The sequence below is a fragment of the Urocitellus parryii genome, chromosome 5, assembly GCF_045843805.1.
Source record: "Urocitellus parryii isolate mUroPar1 chromosome 5, mUroPar1.hap1, whole genome shotgun sequence".
Lineage (NCBI taxonomy): Eukaryota > Metazoa > Chordata > Mammalia > Rodentia > Sciuridae > Urocitellus > Urocitellus parryii.
This window is the reverse complement of record NC_135535.1, coordinates 164,697,814-164,712,849: the sequence shown is the minus strand read 5'-3', so window position 1 is coordinate 164,712,849 and position 15,036 is coordinate 164,697,814. Positions and strand designations below refer to the sequence as shown.

The following is a 15,036-nucleotide window of genomic DNA, read 5'->3' as shown; positions in this document are numbered from 1 at the left end:
AAGCAGGTGACATAGTCTGCAGACTCCAGGCTGCAGGGCATGGTCACTTTTTGCTTCTTTGTGCTGGACCATCTGAACTTCCTTGGATTTCTAATCCTGCCCCAACGTCTAGGAAACTCCACAGGTGATGCTTCCCTGTGGCCTCCAAGAAATGGCTGTGGACAGCAGGTGTTGCTGCTCAGCGGGACACGGGTTGTCAGGTGCTGCCGTCTGGGAGGCAGGGACTCCTGGGCCTCTTTGCTGTGCCCTGGGTTTTAGCAGTAGATAGCACCTGGGTTTCCAGGGGCACTCAAAGCAGTCCCTGCTGATGGCCTCTAGGGACTTGCTTTCCCATGAGTAAAGTGAGGCCAACCGTTTTTGTTCCCACTTAACCAGATTCTGGAGGAATGAATGAGCTGGTAGGTAAAAGAGATGGAGCAGCATCTCTGGGGATCCCTGAGGGACCACCTTTGCTCTCCAATAATGCCAACGAAGTGGCCTGTTAGATCTGCAGTATACATACTCATTTCGTTTTCTCTTTTTTTCTGGTTCTGATACTAGCAACTAAGGCTCAGAGACATGTAGCCTAATTGGCCACATACCATGTCAGAGGCAGGGCTGCAGCAGGTCTGGTCTGTCCGTGCGTCCTGGCCCTGTACCACACAGTATCCCAGTTTTGCTCATCCTGAAGTTGGCGTTCCTTCACCCAGTTCAGCACCTGTGGTGTTTAGTCGCAGAGGAAAGCAGGAAGCCATGGCTTTGGGTCCAGCTTTGTTCACCCTTGGCTGAGTGGCTGCCATTCTGAGCTTCATTTATTCATCAACCCTCTACTTTCATCATTTATTTTTGGGTGCTGGGGATCAAGCTCAGGGCCTCATGCATGCTAAGCACATGTTCTATCAGTGAGCTATACCTCTGGCCTCTGTTTTCAATTAATTCATTTTTTAAAAAGTGGCAAATAAAAACTGTGTATATTTATTGTGAAAAACATGTTGTTTTGAGGTACAGCAGCCCTTTGCTGCGTACCGCTGATTGCATGGACCTGCGCGAGGCACTGTGGCCATAGAGCTGAGTAAGGAAACACCTGGCACCTAGGAACTCACGGCTGGAGTGGGTGGCAGCTTGCCCACAGTTGCAGGGACATGCGGGATCTGAGCGTAGAGGGAGGTAGTGGCTGACCCTGCCGGAGCCTTGGTTTCCCCATCTGTCCGATGCATGCATTTGACCACTTGATCTCTGGGTCCTCTCTATCCTGTGTTCTGTGACTCTCCATGGTAATAGTGTTCCATTGAAGGTGGGAACATGTCTAAAATCAGCCCAAATTTTGTGTTGAAAGTGCTCCCAAGTCACGTGAAGGAGGAGCCTGTTGCGTTCTCTGTGTTTGTCTTTTCACGAGCAGTTCCTCGTTCTGTGATGGGCCAACTACATTTGTTCTGCATGGCGAGGGAATGTTTTCCCACAAGTTTGCTTGGCTTATGGTTGTGGGCTGGTGCCAGCGGGCTGCTTATGGGTCACGGGGTAGGAAGAGATTGAGGGCACGTGTCAGATATGCTGCTACAACCAGAGCCAGGGCTGGGTGTGATTTCATCCACTGGGGTGTCCCCAGAAAGCTCTCGCCGTCCCTGGTTCCTTGTCTGGCCTGTGAGTGTGTCTGTCTGGAACTTGTGGGCACCACTGATACATATTAGAAGGCAGGACGAAGTGGTCACTATGGGCCCATGTCATAGTGGGCCTGTATCATGCAGAAAAGGAGGTGCCTGGCATGGTGACGGCCGCACAAGAAGATTCCCTCCTTCTGGACCCCATGCAGAAGATGATAGCCAGCAAGGGGCAGAGGCAGGATGCTCCGAGCCGACTTTCCTGCATACTGGAGCTTTGTGAAATGAACTGTCCACAAAGCAGCTGGCAGCCACCCAGGGTTTAGGACCTCAAGGAGGCGCTGCGCTTCCATGGGGTCCAGGTGCCCTCATGGTGTCTTGTGCAGCAGGACTGGAGGGCTGGAGGGACTGTGGGTTTGGGGAATAGCCTGAGCTGCATTGTTGCCCTCCGCCCGTGTGTGTGTGTGTGTGTGTGTGTGTGTGTGTGTGTATGTGTACAGAAGTGAGCACATTGGCTTATGCACAACTCCCCGAGGTGGCAGCTGCTCACAGACTTGGAGGCTCACCTCCTTTCCTTCTTCCTGAGTCCCACCATGTCACAAGTTCTGCTGTGGGACATAGACATAAACCACTGCCTCATTCCTGGCGGAGTTCTCGGCAGGACTGGATCCTCAGTTTGCAATTCCAGAGCCAAATGGAAATATGGGCTTCTTGCTCATGGTGGATTTCAGGACAGCAACAGCAGAGTGTGAGGCCATGGTGGGGCCTCTTGAGACTGCAGAAGTCACTTGCCCCTGAAGCTGGGTTGGTCCCCAAGTGTAGGTGAAGTCAGGACTGGTAGAGGTCAGCTGGATAGTGGAGCAGACGCTTGGAGAAGTCCCATCTGAGCAGGGCCTAGAAGGCTGGCCCAGGTGTTGGTAGAGGTGGTGGTGCTGGGAACGGAGAGCAAGGTGAGGACTCCTGAGCTTGGGCGGTGGTGGGGATGAGCAAGTGGCCCCTTACCTGGCTGGAGGCCTGGGTTGTAGAAGGCAGCCCTGGGAGGGTTCGAGTGCCTTTATGAAGTCACTCTTCAGTCTGCAGCTGGAGGGAAGAGCAGGGGCTCTGGGAAGCTCAGAGATGGCACAGAGCTGGGCTCTGCAAAGTGCTCTCTGGAGGGGGCACCTGCAGGTGTCCAGTAGCTGAGAACGACCATGCTGGACCTCCCTGAAGAATGGTTGTTCATCTCATCCTGAGCCATGGTGGATAAGGAAGTGGAGGTGCAGAGAGGCGCCACACACCCTGCTCATGTTGGTGGGTGGCAGAACTGGGACCCTAGAGACCCAAGGTGAATTGGGAGAGGGGAGAAATAGTTGACATGGGAGGGGTGCTGCCAGATGGTGACGGTGGAGAGGAGGGTGTGGAGGTAAGACAGGTGGACGTTGGAGCTGGTGGGTCAGTAGTCAGGAGTTCCACCAGCTGAAGACGTTCTGGTCCTGGTGGGTGGTCGCTGTCCCTCAGTGTGAGAAGCTGCCTGCTCTCATTGGTGTGTAGCCTGCCAGCTGCCCCCTTTGGCCCCCATCTGCCTCTGAGTCTCCCCTTTACCTTAGCATCACCCTTTGGGCAGATAGACTGTGTATCTCTGTGTCTCCCAGACTATTTTTTTTTCCCCTTCTCCTTCTTCTTTTTGTGGCTCTTGGTTCCTTCCTACTGCCACATCTGCTGTGGCTTTATGCTGAGTCGGGTGGCTCAGGTGTGGTTAGGACAGCTGGGATAATGGAACTGCTTCCAGTGTGGGGAGGCGCCCTGCACCCCGCTAAGGGGTCCTAGTTCCTTCCCATGGAGGGTGTGAGCCACTGGAGGAAAATTAAAGTCTAGAGTAAGTAATGAAGAACAAAAGATACAGAATCAGAAAAAATAGTTTTAAAGGAAGCTTGGGGCACCTGATAGACCCAGCCCACACACGAGCTGGAGCTAGACAACTAGAAAATAGCTCCTGTGGTTTATTTAAGGGGGGAACATCAAAGGCAGGGACAAGGTTTCATGGGTGGACTCTTGGTTCGTGATGTCTCGCAGTCCACAGGTTGATTGGCCTCTTGGCAGGTTACACCCATCTCAGAGAGGTTGAGTGGCTGGGGGTTGTAGCAGGTCACCCCATCTCCGGTGCTGTGTGGGACCTTTGGCAGAGCTGGGTGGGCGTTCACGTGTATTTGGGCTCTCACATGTATCTGTATATAGACTTAGCAGATACCAGACTTTCCCACTCAGTGGGCTTCCATGCTGAGCTGGTCCACACAGAGTCCACGGATGGCCCTCGACAGGAGACCTTGGGCTTTTGGGTCCTCTGTACTTTTAGGATGCTCATCATCTCTGGTCCCGCCCCAGTTCCTACCCCATCATCATGCCTACCAGAACCATGTCCCGACATATTTCCCAACAACCCATAGGATGACTATGCCCCCATCCTAAGACCTGCCCAGGTCACTCATGTGGCAAGTTCTAGAGGCCTGTTCTCCTGCCCCTCTGGTATTGGGGGGTGTTCGTGTGCAGAGGCAGGGACAGAGGTGGAGGTGGCCTGTAACGGACTCCTGCTGCCCTCTTCTTGGGTCTAGAAGCAGAATCCTGCCCAGTTTCCAGCGTGGCAGGTGACCTGTGGGAGCTTGGTAACTCAACACCACCACGCTAATTATCTGTTGAGGTCACAGTGTGCCCCGGTCACCACCCATCCACAGGACCACAGTCCTGGACTGGGCCGACTGGTTCCGCCACTGTTCTGGGCACTCGTGGGAAACAAGTGGCCTTTGTGGTGAGTGTGGTCGGAGGGTGCTGTTAGCCCTGGGCGAGGTGGCCGGCACACTCGGCAGCCAGCTTGGAGCTGGGGACCTGGAACAGATGCCATTTTTCTTGAAGATGGGGGCACATTTTCTGCTGTTTTTCCAGTGACTCTTATGGATGCATCATTGGTTCTTGTGCTTGGCTCAGGCCTTGGGAGGGTGTGTGTGTGGGCTGTAGACCTTCTTCATGGCCATGTGTTTACCTTGACCCCTTGAGACGCAAACAGAGAAGAAGTGAAGCTTTTGAAGACTTAAATGTCACCATTTGGGGAGTTCTTCCTCAGTTTTCTTAAAGGGGTCTCTCTACTGTGCCCCGCAACCTCCAGCACCTCACACATGACAAAAGGCCAGTGTGGCATAGGTTTATCATATGAAGCTTGAGAAGAAGTCATTATTATTATTTTTTTCCCCCCGGCAGCACTGGGGATTGAATCCCGGGCCTGGCGCACGCTGGGCAAGTAAGTACTCTACCACTGAGCTCCACTCCCAGCTTGGGAGGATGTTACTTATTAATGGATTGAACGGTCCTCACAGATGTCCTTGCCTCTGAATTCCATTTGCTCGACACGCAGTGATGGTGTGGCCGTAGACGAGGGCACATTGCTCTCTGTCTTTGGAGACTATTTTAGGAGGCCCCAATGAATGAATGATCTTAGAATGAAAATGTACTTTAAAATGGTTCCAGAAGGCCAATGTCATTAACTATGTCCAAAAGCTCTGCCTGCTGAATATTAGCAATATTTTAAACCCCCTCCCTGTTCACATGGGACTTCTGCTGTCCTCCACCAGATTTTTGCGTGTTCTTTTGCACCATTTCCTCCTCTGGGACCTCCAGGGCATCTAACACAGAGGTGCTGGGGGAGCAGGGGGAGGGGAGCGCACTGTCGTGTCCCCCCCCCCCCCCCCCCCCCCCCCCCCGCCACACACACACCGGACCCTCAGGTTGGGGAGCTGAGGAGCAGGCTCTTGCTGCATTTTGCTTCCTTGCAGTTCACTGGGCCCTTCCTGCCCTCTGCATTGGCTCTGTTCTGGTGCTCCCGACGCTCCTCCCCACCGGCCTGTCTCATCTTTGATGTAGTCACCAGGGACACAAAGCTCTCCGAAAATGAAAGAACAAGTCGTAGACTTGAGAATGTTTGCCTCTGAGGAAAACACATGCTGGCACAACATCCCGACCGGTTCCATTTAAACCAAGGAGTCGGGAGCCCAGCAGGCCCCAGGAAAGATGAAAATTGGCACCTTGTCGGACTCGTGCTGATGATCGCTCAGTGTCTGGGCCCCATCTGCCACTAGAGATCTGCATTTTTCAGATGAAAATTGCTGGCTGGCCAGGGACGGCTGCTGTTGCCTCACGCACACGCGCCGCAGGTCACTGCGAAGTCTGTTTTTCTGCTCCTCGAGGTCTCCTCTTTGTTTTTCTGAGATGTGATGAAATGGAACATGCTTTTAAAAATAGACATTTTCTAGAGATGGCCTGGCTGGGGTTACTGGCCGCAGCAGCCTTACTTCTGCCCCAGGAGTCCCTTATCTCATCTCGACTGATGGGACATTGGCAAGGGCAGCTTGTGTTTTTTTTTTTTTTTTTTTTTTTTATTAACAGTCGTTCTAAATATTTTCCTTTTGATCACTTGTTTTTTTGCATACAAGTTGAAGATCAATAGTCTCTTAACTGCATTAGCTTCTTTTCCCTCATCGATGACCGCCCTCCCCCATTACCAATGCAATACAGTGCTTATTAAAAGGAAAAGAGTCTAGAACTATGCACCTAGAAAGCCTGGGTTCCCCTTCAGTATCTGCTGGGGGCTTGTGGCTGGGAGAGAAGGCAAGTGGCCTCAGCCAGCGCTCACCTAGGCGGGGGCCCACTGGCAGCTTAGTGGGAGGGGAAAGGCAGGGGAGAGAGGGTTTAGGACACAGAGGCAGCTCAGCAGTTGTGAAGGGTACAGGGCTTGGAGGCAGGTGCACCTGGTCATTCCCCATCTAGCTGAAGGACTTGGTCTAGTTCTTTAACCCTGAGAACCTCTGCATTCTTATCTGAAAGATAGGGCTAGCAGCTAATAGCAGTACCTCCCACACGAGTTTCAAGTAAGGTAATGTCTGCAAATGGCTGTTTCGTGGTTGATGTTGATTGGAAGAAGCTCACGGGGCCCAGGTGACTGAGCACTGGGCAGGTGGTCTTAACTATTGGCTTGCTAGGGTTGCCGTAACTGCACTGCAGAATGGGCGCCTTGCATGACACACATCTTCTGTCTCACAGTTGTGGAGACTGGAAGTGCACAATCTAGCTGGAGGCAAGGTTGACATCTCCAGAGGTCTCTCTCCTTGGCTTGTAGGCAGTCTTCTTCTCCCTGGGTCTCTGATGAATGACCTTCCCTCTCTCTGTCTTAATCTCCTTTCTTTACAAGGACACCAGGCACGTGGGGCTAGGGCCCATCATATCAGCCTCATTTTAGTTTCATTACACCTTTAGACTGTCTCCAAATACAGTTGTATTCTAAAGTACTGGGGATGAGGGCTTCAACATAAAAGTTTGTGGGGACTCATTTCAGCCTGTGACAGTCACTGTTACTATTCTTACATGGTTCTGTGGACCTGAGGGCCCTGAGGGTGGTTTGGGGTCCTGAGCACTTCTAGATAGGGTCAGTGTTAGGATTCAGGAAGCCCTGAGCTGCACGTGCAGGCCCTATGGGAATCCCAGACTGACCCACTCACCAGCATCACCAACCAGCATCTTAAAAATCGGGATTGCTGGAGGTGCTGACCAGTCTCAGGGGAGGAAGAGGTCCTGGAACCCGGCATTTCTGGGTGCTCATAGAGTAGGTGCTTTTCTTGGAGGTGCCAGCAGGCTGCAAGCTAGCCTCTCACCCCCCACTTCATCTCCGCGTACTGCCCATCAGAGTCATAGGTTGGCTTGAGTTTAACTTCTGTCACTGACCCCAGCTCAACATGGGACCTGGATTCACTTGCCCCCCTCTGGACATGTGTAGAAGGTCAAGGCTGGGTGCCGTCGGGGCCCCTTAGGGACAGAAAGGCTGAAGTCGGCCTGGAAACTCAATCTATCCCAGACTCTGAAAATCTCTACCCGTGTTTGTCTTGCACAGGGGCTGGGGACCAGGTGCCGTGATGCAAGTTTGGGGCCCGAGTCCCTAGGGAACAGACTGGGCCTGTTTGCCGTAAGGGTTTCCGTAAGGGTTACCACAGGTGGCCAGTGGGCCAGGAGCCCTGGAGCACTTTGGTTTCATTTGCTGTGCTCTGTGGTTGCACATGTGGATTTTGTTTTTTCCTCCTTATACAAAATAAGGAAATTTTTTCTCTTGTTACTCAAGATCGACATTTTCTTCTGAGGGCTACCCAAGTGTGAAAGAACCCACATCCTTTTGTGCATTTGAAATGCTTCTCTGGTCTCCTTCCCCATTTCCTGTGGTTGAGTTGTGGCAATCTGAAGACATTGTGTGAACAGATTTTGCCCAGGATCGGGGGAGCTCAATTGAGGGAAGAGTGACTGGGGCCTGTTTTCTGAGCATTGGAGGGTAAGACTGGCTGTGCACTCCAGGTAGATGTGAGCACTTGGCTTCGCTGAAATAATAGCTGTAAAGCTGGAACTTGCTTTGGGGTTTCAGGGAGAAGGCTGCTCGAGATGTGTGCCTTGATTTGATGGGTCAGGGGGTGGCTGGCACAAGCAGCCGCCCCTGCTTGCGTGTGTGGGGGTGGTGGGCCTGTAGCTCAGGTCAGACGTGGTGTGTAGCAGAGGAGAATCTTGGTACTTGTGTAGATCTCTGCAATGAGCATACGCAGCTGTCCTTTTTGCACAACCTCAGGAAATGTCCCTGCAGTTTCAGGAATGGACTCTTTCCACCAAGGATCACTGTTATTAAAATGGTGACAGACCCTTCTGCGTGGTGTCCATCACCTGATCTGAGAGGATCTTGGATTAGAAGACCTTCTGATGGGCCAGACTCTTCTTAGACTCTATTTCTCAGGGCCTCCAAAAGGGAATCCATGGAAATCCTTTGATTTTTTTTTTTTTTCCCCCTGAGGACCCCTTCAGTCTCAGTCATTTGAAGATTTTAGAGAAACAGATCAGAACTTAAGGTTTAATTCCAATTAGCAATTAGTTAAAGTAAACCTCCCCAGTGCCGTCCACCGGGAAATCCTGTTTCTGGAGGTGGACCAGCTGTGGACCACCCTGTTCAGGGATCCTGCCGCTTTCCCTGTCTTGACCATGTCAGACTGCACAGGGATTTTCTTTGCTTCAGTCTGAGCCTCAGCCACCCATTGTTTCTCTGAACTGATGTTTCTTCAGCTCTTTGCCTCTCTTAATGGTGTCATCTTCCCAGACACTCCACCCAAATACCCCAGCACCCATGTCTGTCCAGTCTCCCCCTGCCCCATTTTCCTCACCTCCTACCTCTCTGCACAGGCTCCTGTGCCCCCTCCCAACTGGACCCCATGACCAGTGGTTCAGGGGGACTTTTGCGAGAACACCCTGAGAGCTCTCCTTGCTCTCCGGCCTCCCTCCTCCCCTCTTCCCCCCTTTCCTGCTCACAGTTGCTGGAGACAGCGCCCTGGAGCTCATCCCTGCCCGCTTCTGTCCTTGATCACAAATCTTGGGCATTCTAGAACTTCAGGGCTGGGCATCGGGAACTTTTGCCTGTAGGAACCAGAGAGAGTGTAGAATTGTGTGGTTTGGGCCAAGAGTTGGGCCAAGTGGAATGGACGGAGATGCAGGGGAAGCTCCCGTGTTTTGATTTATTTTCCTGGTGTGTGTGTGTGTGTGTGTGTGTGTGTGTGTATGTATGTATGTAGTGTTGTGTTTTTGTTTTGAGTTTTAAATAAGAGTAGAAGAAAGGGGATGGAGCTCCTGGAAGAGAAGCAGCTAGTGGTAAAAAGGACAGGGAGGAAGGAGACGGGGCCACCGGAGCAGGGGAGATGTGTCATTTGTCAGCAGTTCCTTGGTAGTTACAGAGCACTTGTGGCATCTGGCAGCCCCTTGGCTCAGCTCAGCCACTTGTGCCATACAGACTGTGTAAAGACCTTGAGCCCCAGTGCACGGATGAGGAAACTGAGGCTCAGAAAAAGTATCTGCCCTAGGGGGTTCCCAGACCAGGGAGCACCCAGGTACACGCAGCACTGACCCCCCGCTTTCCACCGTACCAGCACTGGGAGCTTCCCGTCCCTGTGGCCGTGGTCTTGGTGAGTTCAGACTCTGCGGGCATATCTGGGTGGGCAGGGGGTTCTCCAGGAGTGCAGAGCCCGGGCTGCTGCTCCTGGGGCCTGGGCTGCCAGGTGGGCAGTGATTCTCAAGGCACTTCACAAAGCAGATGAGGAGGGTGACTTCGAAGGCACTGAAGGGGGAGGAGGCAGAAGCAGCACTGGTTTGCTGATGAGGATGAGCCATTTCCTTGGTGATTGCTCTCGGTGGCCTTTGAGGATGGAATGTCCCTGACCTGTCAGCCTGGGTGTCATATCCACCTTCCTGATCACACTGCAGGGCTTAAGCTGTCCCAGAGCTGTCATTTCCTTGGCTGACTCCTCAGCTTACCTTGAACTGGGATCAGTGGAGCATGGCCATTTGGGGGGATGACGTGGCCTGAAGGGGACAGTGGGGGGAGGGACGCTGTTCGAAGTACTTTTGCATTTGGTATAAGCAACAGAATCACCAACAGGTTCTGGAAACTTCAACGGCTCATTTGATTTCCTGCTGCCTTCTAAAGACCTAGGATAGGGATATGTCTTTAGATTGTTCTAGCCATCGTCCTGGTCTTTCCGAGGGGGACCTGGAGAAGTCAGTGACTTGGAGGAGAGACAGGTCAGAGAGGCCAGGACCCAAGGACGCGACTGGTCCTGAGGCACCCAGGTGACTAGAACCATCTCTCTCACGGTGGCTTCTCTTCCTGCCCACTGTTGGGAAGGGCTGGGTGCTGTAGGGTGAGTGCTGGACACATCTCCTCAGGCTCAGGGCCTTCACAGACCTTCAGATGCCTCTGGTGCCCTGAGCATTGTCACTGGGCCAGGAGATGGCTGCTCACATGGTCTGCTGTCCACCGGGACAAGGATCTGGTGAGTTCCGATTTTTCTGATCTTCTTGGAAACAAAGCAGGAGTTCCGGGTCCATGGATGAGAGTTGTGTTTGGAACAAGACCTACTGCTTGCTAGTTTTGTGGCCTTCAGTGGGTCCTGTGGCCTCTCTGGGCCTCCTTGAAGATGAGCTGGTCACAGTCTGTCTCGTAGGGCTCCTAGGAGGATTGCGTGGAGTCATGTGTATAAAGAGTACCTTTCCTGCCACAAGCACCCGGCCCACCTACCTGCTGACAACAGCCCGGGTGCAGTAGGACATCAGGAAGGACCCCAGCGTGTGAGGGTTCTGAACCCTGTTCCCCGACACCCTTCCACGCTTTTACATATGTCCACGTGATACCAGGGAGGCAAGGAGGACAGCCCCTGAAGGGTGGGGGCAGGAGGCATGCCCACTCTTGGGGAGTCAGTTGGGGAGCCCCAAGTGGGGCCAGCAGCCCTGCTCTAAGGCTTGTCACCCACAGGGGGAGACACTGCTTCTCACATGCTTATCCACCATCCTCCAGGGCCAGCTCTGGGCCCCTTCCTTCCTGCAGTCTTCCCTGACTGCTCCCCGCTGTGGAGCCCGGTGGCAGCAGTGCGTGTAGGGGTTGGGGGACCGGCTCTGAAGGAGACTGCCTGGGGTTCTGTGGTAGGGGCCCCACCATGAGCTCAAACAAGTGGCTTAAATTTTGTAACCTTAGTTTTCTCCTCTGTAAAAGGGACCTAATGACAACCTCAGGATTATCATGGGAGTTAATTGAGGCAATGCATGCAAGGTGCTTAGCACAGTCCCAGCACTTAAGTGCTCAGTACCTATTAGCTGCTGTTACTGTTATTAGAGAGTGCCATACAGTCTGGCAGTTTGCCTCTGTGGCCTGTGACCTCATCACTGTGTCAGGGCTTTCAATTTAGGTAATCTAGGAATCAAGAAAGTCAGGGTGGGAAGGGCCTTCTGCAGGACTGGTTTGCCATAATCACAATGACTAACACCCAAGAAGACACTGGTAGTGCCAGGTGCTGTTTTAGGCACTTTTTCATATACTAAAATGGCCCCCATAGCAGCTCCATGAGGTTAGTGTTCCTGTCATCCCATTTTATAGGTGGGCATATGGAGGCACAGAGAGGCTCAGCTACTTGCTTGAGGGCACACAGCTGGGAGTTGAACTCAGGCAGGCTGATCTGTGCTAGTTATTCTGTGTTCTAGTCATTCACATGTCATTGGGCCCTGAGGTCCAGAGAGGGGAATGACCACCCCCCCACCCCCACCCCCGGTCTCACAGCTGGTAAGCAACCTTGGGGCTTCTGAACCTCTGGCTTGTCTCCTTCAAAACCTGGCCCAGGGCCACACAGCACACAGGACATGTGGGGGGGGGGCGTGAGGGACATGTGCTAGTCAGCTTGTGGGCTGCGGCTCCTTAGGTGTGAGCTGGAGAGGCAGCAGCAGGGTGGGCCCGGCAAGCCACCTTCATCCTGCTGGCCCGGACCTCCTGCAGGTGGGGGACCCTGTGCTGGCTCAGAGGTGGAGCGAGTCCGGCTGTGGCAGGAGTTACAGGGTGATGAAGGTTCCAGGTGAACCGAGGGGTGCCCAAGGGACACTCTCATCCCTGCTGGGCCTGGCGGGCTGCCCGAGGAGCCTGGGAGCCTGGGGTGTTCCCTTATCGCTAGGGTGATTTTACTGGAAGTTCTTTTGAAGTGGGCTCAGTGACCCAGTGGGGCTGAGTCACAGAGTAAACAGAATAAGCAGGGCCTGGGCTCCGAGGGACGCAGACAATGCCCGGGGCCGGGTCAGCCCCACAGGGCCAGCAGGCCGGCTCCCTTCCAAGGCTTCCGCCTCCCCCAGGGCTTCAGAGGAGGCTGGGTTTGATGGGCTGTGGGCCATGTGCCCTGGGGCCCCTGAGCTGTGCAGAGTCTCAGGCCCCTCCCAAACCTGCCCTTCCTCCAGGTCCCCTGGCAATCGCTGTGACAGTGAAGAGTCCCCCGTGTGTGACCTCTGTCCCACACGTCCAAACAGCTGGCCCGCAGCTCCTGTCTTCTGGAACTGTTTCCACCTGACTCCACTTTCTCTGGGAGGCATGTGGGAGTTGGGGGGAGCACCTGCAGCCCTGCGGGGTGGGGGGTAAGGGGGGAGCCAGGCTGATCCTGCGGTCCCCCAGTGGCTTGGGCCTTTCTGTGAGGTGGACCCTCTTTGGGGGCCCAACATGACACTGGGCTGTTCCAGGTTTCAGGGTGGGTCAGGAGGTGGAGGTGACTTAGGGGATCCAGAGGAATTGTCACCCTTCCTAGGATTGGGTCAAGTCAGAGTGAGGGGCCATGCAGGGCATCCTTGAGTGCCTGGCTGCGAAGGGACTTCTGGTGACCTCTGAATCTGATTGTGAAACCCTAGAGGTCGATGACGCCCAACATCCACCCCTCAGCCCCACGGAAGTGAAGCCACTGACTTTGAAAGGACATCCGTGACTGGGGGGGAGGGGGGGGCGAGGGGGAGAGTCTCTCCTTTTGCTTTTTCCAGACGGTTCTGACCACACAGGCCTAAGACAACAGCTGCAGAGACAAAGCATTACCAAGACAATGTCATCTCTGGGCCTTTCCCCCCTTTGTGACGTCCAAGGCTCTGGGAACATTGTGATAACTGGACCCTGTCCAATGTTAATCACGACCCCCACTGGCCCCAGGGAACCCTGCCAGCTGCCTGGGGTGGGGTGGGGTGATGCCCAGAGATGCAGATAAAGATGTCATGCTGCCCCAGGTCAGGCCCCAGAGCCCCGTCGGGCTTTGGGGACAGGGAAGAGGAACAGAATGTATTGGTTGGCCGGTGGACTCCCCCAGCTAGGGAGGGAGGTGGGTGGAGAGAAGAAAGGGCGCCTGCCAAGTTTAATTAACAGTGGAAACTCGCCATGGGGAGGAGAGAGACGATCTGAAGAGGAGGGCGGCTTACTGGAAGATGGGGCACTGCCGGTGCCAGTAACGAGAAAGGAGCAAAGCGTTCCGTTCCCGCAGTGCGTGGACCAGGGCTCTGGCCGCCTGCGTCCCAGGCAGGACTGAGCTGAGACGGAGGTTCCTGGAGGTGTGAGTGGGAGAGTTTATTTGTACCTGCTTTGCTGAGTAGGCATCTTTGGAAAACAACCCACCAAGGTGCCAGCCAGCCTTCCTTGCCCCCACAGAGAGCAAGGAGATTTAAAAGATGACAGTTGAGGTTGGAAAGTAGACATGGTGTTTGACTCTTATTCCTTGTCGGTGACTGGGTGTCCTGGAGTGCGTTGAGCTTATCGTATGGAAAGAGAGATGATTCGAAAAATTTGTGAATCTCCTTGTTTAATTGAGAGCAAAAACGAAGAGGTGTTAAATGCATGGTAAATTGAATAGCATGGAAAACCAGGTGTGGTGGCCAGCACCTGTAATCCCAGCAACTTGGGCAGGTGAGACAGGAGGATTGCAAGGTGGAGGCCAGCCTCAGCTTAGCCAAACCCTGTCTCAAAATTAAAATGAAAAGGGCTGAGGATGTAGCTCAGTGGTAGAGCACCCAGGGTTCAATCCCCAGAATTGCAAACAAAAACAAAACTAAAAAACCCGTTAATAGTGGTGTGTGTTGGGCTTGGAATACAGAAGGCTGAATGTGGCTTATTTGCTTTTAATAGGGCCATTTAGTGGGTAATTTTAGGGTGGATGGGGTACTTTGGTTCCATCTCCCTTCATGTGAGGTGCCGTGGCCCTTAGGACACCTGTTCCAGGTGAGTGCTGGCCCTGTGCCTTCCCTCCTGACCTTCCATCCCGAGGCAGCCCAGCATGCAGACGGTTCACCCTTGTTCCCATCTCTGCTCCATAGACCATGCAGAGCACGCTTAATCCCTCTGACAGCACTGTAGGAAGGTGGCGAACCTTCCCGTTCCCTGCAGTCCATGCTAAACCCTCAGGTTCTTCAGAGATTCACAGAAAGCTTGATAACGAGGCGGTTGTCCTTCCTGGCCACTGGCCTTGCCATTCCTAAAGTCCCTTCTTTTCTGGATTTCTCTCCCCCTTCATCTCTTCCTGACGGGCATGCTTGTGAGCTCACTGGCATCCCTCTATATAAGATTGTCTCTCTGCCCTTCATATATGGTCCTCATCCTCCACCCAAGGTATCCCTGTCCCCTGGAGGTCTCTCCTGTCCACAGCCTCAGAGCCTCTTCCTCTGGGGAGCCTCCTGCCTTCCTTTCCTATTTGACCCATCCCTTCACCCCTTTCCCATCTGAGGGTATGTAGTTACCAGTTGAGATGGAAGAAAACTCCTTAAATCTGGCCTTGCTTTTCTGCTTCTGGAGCCTGAGATCTCGTTAGTTCTTGCAGCCTTCTGGCCCAGAGTCCTCGGACTTGTTGCATTAAGCCTTTCCTGCAAAATCCCACCTCAGGCTTCCCCGCCCTGCCCAGTCGGTACCCTTCTTCATTGTGTGGTTCTTTGGTTCCGAGAACAAGACATCCTATTCCTCCCATGATATTGTTTCGGGGGACCTGCATCTCTGCCCCTTGGACTTTTTGTGACTCCCAGTCTTGTCTCCCCGTAGCCCTGGTTTGCCCTCTTTTTAAATTTTGCATTAGCTGCGGCCTTGAAGAGTAAAGCT

The 15,036-nt window shown here is 53.5% G+C and overlaps 1 protein-coding gene across 3 annotated transcripts in view; it reads left to right on the top strand.

Moving 5' to 3' along the window:
• The window catches only part of Dlg5 (discs large MAGUK scaffold protein 5), a 102,429-nt gene that overhangs the window by 27,519 nt on the left and 59,874 nt on the right, over window positions 1-15,036 (top strand). The gene's annotated exons all lie outside the window — the stretch shown is intronic.